Source organism: Podarcis raffonei, chromosome 1, assembly GCF_027172205.1.
Source record: "Podarcis raffonei isolate rPodRaf1 chromosome 1, rPodRaf1.pri, whole genome shotgun sequence".
NCBI lineage: Eukaryota > Metazoa > Chordata > Lepidosauria > Squamata > Lacertidae > Podarcis > Podarcis raffonei.
This window is the reverse complement of record NC_070602.1, coordinates 55,675,769-55,681,780: the sequence shown is the minus strand read 5'-3', so window position 1 is coordinate 55,681,780 and position 6,012 is coordinate 55,675,769.

Here is a 6,012-nt window from a genome sequence, read left to right as displayed (position 1 = left end):
AAGCCTGCTAGTAGCCATTTTGCAGAACCTCACACAGTGAAACACTTTTCTCCCTGCTAAGAAGTAGTTTTCACACCGAAAGTTCAACAGAACAATTTAATGCAACACCATTTTACATAACCTGTCACTATTAACACAACACTATTTTCATAACCTGTCACTGTTAGCTATCAGCAATTTGACCTTGATGGCTAAATCCTTGCAAAGCACAGAATAATTGTGGAGACTTTCTGATGCATATTGAAGCAGTATTGTCTTCCTCATAATACTTAGTCTCATCATTTTTGGACTCTGTTTTGATCACTGAATAGAAGACTCAACTCAGTGTATGTTGATGGAAGATGTTGGCCATTTGACTCTCTATAATTATCTTTTACTTTGCCCAGCCAAAAGTCTTTCTTTTCAGTTTATCACCATAAAAACAGATATTGACAAATAGGTTAGAAGCTATTTCTTTTTATAACTGTACTTCCGTTGCTATCTTTTTATTTCACCCCCCACCCACTCAGGAAACAGTACAAGGTAACAAATACTGTCTCTACAATCTTGATATATTCAGCTAGCATCTATGTTACATTGTTACAAGTATATGAATGAACTGAAATTGTCGTCCCCTGTAGTGATGTGGTAGATTTTGCAGTCTAAAATCACATGGCAGAAGAAGAAAATAGTGGATTTTGTTTGTTTGTTGTTCCTTTCTATCTCCCCACCACCACCACCCCTTTTGGTTGCAGGATATAATTTTTCAACTAATATTTGGCATCTTGTTATAAACCTCACAGAGGATGTTGGGAAAATAGAGCTGTGGTTCATTGAACATCAGAACCCGGAGGATCAAATCACAAAATCTCCAGGCTGCTCTTAGATATGAAAAAAGAAGCCAAACTTCAATTTCATTTCTCCACAGCCTTGTGAGATGTGACGCTGGAAAAGCATTAGGAAGAATTGAGCTGTGCAGTGTGAGCCCTAACGGAAAACATGAAGCAACTGAACCTGAAAAGACCAAGGATCTAAGTGGTTTGTTTTCAGACTATGTCCTCCAATCAAATAGGCTGTGTGTAATATGATAGTCTTATATTGTGGGTTTCTTAGAGCTGGGAGCACAACAGAAGCAGCAATGAAGGTCAATGATACATCAGAACAATTTGTCATCTTCAGATATGCCCAACCTTGCCTAATATTTCATACTCATATGCCCCGCACTGAGGCAGAAGCACAGCTCCTTAGGAAGGTCCCTAGGCAGAGGCAGCAAGATTGCACAAGACAATCCAAGACAATAGTTGATAATTTCATATCCTTTAATAATACCACCAGATATTTCAGCACGGGCAAGCAACAGAACTATGTCAGTAGTAGAGCCAGTGATGCTAACAAAGCACATGGTTTGAGTGCATTGGGTGATATTCAACTACTAAGTTGTTGCTTGCGTGGAATGAGGGATCCACTTGTGCAACAGGGCCTTCTCTCTTACCGTGCACCACCCACACTCTCTAAATCAGTCCTGGAGGGTTGGGGGATCTTCAGAACAGGTTTAGGAGGCACCCAAGGACACCCAGTGGGAAGAGAGGGTGGGAAGCCCTGATGCATGAACAGACTTCATTGCCTCCACTCATAACCCTCTTAGCATTATGTTTAATTCCACCTATAGGGTCCCAGGCTCAATAGCTGGGATCTCCAGTTTAAGGCTGGGAAAGACCTTGGACATTCACTGCCAATCACAATAGACATCACTGGACAAAATAGACAAATGGCTTGACAGCAGAAGGCAGTCTGATATTTCAAATAGAGGAAGAAGCGGGGAGGAACACAGTGGGAATGGAGCTTAAACTCCACAAAAATATATGGAACATATGAAGCTGCCTTATTATGAGTCATCAGACTATTGGTTCATCTAGATCAATATTGTTTATAGTGACTGGCAGCGGCTCTCTATATCCAGTCTACACACTGGCTTAGGAGGTGAGTCAGATGAGTCTTGTTTGGAAGCTGAGTTTGCAGATTCTCCCCCCTCTCTACAGGTAACTGGAATGCTTCTTCAGCTTAGCTTATTATTGAAGCTTGAAAAAGACTCTGGTATGATGACATTTGCTCAGAATAGGCAACTATCATGCTCCACTTGTGAGCATGGTGAATAATGTTAATTTCCAAGCCAAGGAAGTACAAAAATGTCAACAGCATCACTTGGGAGAACTGCTTGCATGATCTGGTTATTTCATCACTTGGGAGAACTGTGGGTCAGCTTTAGTTGAGGATGAGCACCAAACTCTGCTAGAACTCTGTTTCCAGTTTAAACCAATCCACCTGCAAGACTTTTCTTTTTGTTTACTCTTTTCTTTTTATTATTTTTTAGAAAATACATTATTAGTCATGCCTTCAAGCTGAGATCCAGAGCTCCTGAGAGCAGAATCAAATTCAGAAAGTCTCAATCAAAACCTCTCCGGCATACCAATAAGCTATGAAAGGGTAGAGGGTAAAGAGGAGCTGTAGGGGTGCCTTTAAGAATTGTGATGTGTTTTTATACTTTCAAATAATAATAAAAAATAATAATTTAGGAGATGGATCATGTAATTATTTAAAAATATGAGACGCAATTGCCATCTATGCAAAGAAAAAGAAAAGCCGGTGCCATTATAGCCTTACAAATCTTCACTTATGAAAGGAAGACAAACAAATTTATTACCCAAGTTGGGGTTTTATAAAATATTGAGTGGGATTATGTGTTCTTTGGAAGCAATATTATTTTAATCTGTCATTAGAGGTTCAATCCCTATTTATATGAGAAGATCAATCATGTAATATGATTGACTGACAGGTGGAAAGAAGTCCAAAAATGTGAATGCTTTTCTTCTTCATCTATAAAGTCTTTATTTCTAGACTATTTGTTTTATATAACTGCAATCATCACAAAGGAGTTAAACACATGGGGGCAGGCCCATAGTGCCACTACTGTGCCAATGTGACCCTCTTCATGTGCCAGCAGAAACAAAAACAAAGCCCAGAAGTACCTTGAGTTAATACTGTACAGTCCTACTGCAGCCTTGAACTAACTTCATTGCTGGGAATGGTCAGAGCAGCTCTAATAGATCCAACTCCTGTTCAAAAACAGCATCAGAAAACCTGCTGAACCTCATTCTTTCCTCCACAATGGGACACAGCTTTATGCACGAACAAGAGCAACTGTTTTGGGTGGTGCCTTCTATACATATTCTGGGACCATGTGGTGTTCCAGTCCTCTAAATGGCTAGAGTTGACTGAGGCTCATCTGCCTGAGCTAGCACTGAAGGTAAGACCACAGGGCTGTAGATTCTGCATTTAGGATACTATCCCTTTAGGACAGTAAGACCATATATAAGCAAAAGGAAAAGCGAAGAAAATTTTTTAGTATTGGGAAAAGGTTCAGAAAAGGGCAGTCAGAATGATCAAGGGGATCAAAATGATCAAGTGGCTCCACTATGAAGAGAACTTCTTCTTCTTCTCCTCTTCATTTCTATACTGCTTTATATATATATATATATTTAAAAAAATCTAAGCAGTTTACAACCTACATTTAAGCATCAAATAAAACATTTCAGAATAAAGCATTATTGAAGAAAGTCAAATATAAAGTATACGTTCAAAGCAACATAATTAACAACAGGAACCTAAAATATTCTCTTAAAGATATCAAAATAAAACATTACAAAGGAGGTCAACTACAGAATGCACATTTAAAGCAGTTAACAATATAGATGATAGATAGATAGATAGATAGATAGATAACATTACAAAAGAAAACATTAATAAAGGAAGTATATTAATAATAAAACACATATTTAAAACAGTACAATTAACAAGAGAATAAAATATTATCATAAGCATGGAACATATCTTCTGCTGTTGCTGTCCACCCTGCCAATGGTGGTTCATGATGGGCAGTGGCTGCAGAAGCTCAGGCTTGTAAACCTGGGTCTGAACTAAGCGACAGCCAAGATGGTTGTAGCATTTGGGACTTGAGGAAAGGTGAGTAAGGGATGACATCACTATAGTTTGTATAATTATGCATGGCATGGATAAAATGGTGCAGGATGTGCCCAGAATGAGGCTTGTAGCATGAGCATTTTCAGGTGACCTCTGACCTCTGGAAAAGTCATCATAGTGCAACAAGCTACAGATTGGGATAGCTGGGGTGATGAGAGATGGTATGAAGGGACAGAATAGAAACTGTAGTAATCACAAGAGAAAGGAGTGGTGATAAGTCAGGAGAATTCAGGGCTATTTCACCCTATGAGCTTCCCACCCACCTGCCTCAGTGTTAGAGCTTCGGTGGGTTTTGGGAGTTACTGGTTCACGGGGCCGGAAAGGATTTCCCCCCGCCTCCCAAGCTTAATTGCCTCCCTGTTGTGGTTGTGATAATTGCCTTTCCCTCAATGAACTGAGGCTTAAATATTAGGCATTTGACAGAGCTTTGTAGAATTTGGTAAAAATGGCATTGAGAAGTAAAGGAAGCCCTCATAAGGGGCCTGAGGGGAGGATTGGCTAAGGCATGCCTTAAGCTCAGGTTAGGACCTCTGACTTGGCTTGCACCACATCAGAATTCAAGTTTTGGGCAACTCCCTTAGAGGAGGTTTGTCCACTTCTCCAACCCAATAGAGATGCCATTCCATCAGCAGGGGCTGAGTGAAATGCAGGAAGGGAGCCTTGCCCTACTGCCATGCCAACTCCATTTCCTGTTGTCGTCAATAAAGATTTGGCCCGCTCTCACCCAACAGCTGTGCCCCGTCTCAGTCATCTCAGTGCTCTCTCAGGGCTGCAGAATGCACCTGCCTGGGCAATAAGCCAGCCTCTTAAGGCACATACCTTCTGTGGTCTCTTTTGATATAATTGGCCCAAGCTAAGTGCTGTCAAAAAAAACACCTTTCATTGAGTTAATTGGATTTTGAGTCAGGCTTACAGATGCTATAACTGCCTGTCAAAGGAAATATGGCATTTAGTGATTTGCAAGATGCTAAGCATGGGGACAAATAGCCTTGGACTCTACTTCATAGCCTGCTACTGAATTATTACATAGCCTTAAGCAAGTTACTTTTTTGGAGGTGGTGGGGCATCTGTCTCAGTTTCTCTTTCTTGGGGAAGGAGGGGAATGCAGCTATAAACATTTACCAAGCTGCTGTGAAACTTAATTAAATGATGTTTTCCATAGAGCCTTGAAACTTTAATGCACGATGTAACTGCCAAACACTATTATTACTGTGGCACTAACAATAGCATCTGTCAGCAAATGGTCTAATCTATATAACTAAAAATATCAGGAGATAAAGGCTTCCAGTAGCTTCAAAAGAAGGCTCCACCAAAGCAAACTCTGAAGCAAAAGATTGCTTGGCAGCCTACTTGAAGAATTTACCAAAGAATCTGCACCCTTTTCTCATCACAAATGGCCTCACGTAGGATATTCATTAGGCTTTCTTTTGAACAGACAGAAGATCTTTTGAAAGTTCTTGTGTAAAATAAAGCTAAGGGAATTTTTCTATACAAAGAACACACAAAAGCTTTTCATCTTACTGCCATTCATACTTTGATCCCTTTGCGTGGGCAACCAGTGGTTTACCTTACCCTTTTCATGGATCTTATATGTAATTATTTCAGTTTTTCATACCTCAATCTCCTACGAAACTTTCAGTTAGACTGATATATATGTGTTGACAATTGTACAAGAGGGAGAAATGAAATATGCTCACATGATTATTCTGTATCAAAATTCTCAGGTACTTCTGGTATAGAAGCTTTCACAGTTCACGGCCTTGGGATGCTTGTTTTTCCATATGCCATATAGGTCTGTGCTGTTTAAATAACTTCTTGAGTGCCTCCCACCCAGCACTTAACCCGGTTGGGAACAGGCAGGTTGGAAATGGAAAAGAGAACAAGTTTTATAGGCTTAATGGTGAAGTCTCAATAGACCTCATATATCATAACATGAGAGGCTGTAGCCTTTCTAAGTCACCCTCTCAGTAGAGATAAAGTGAGGTAGCTTCCCAC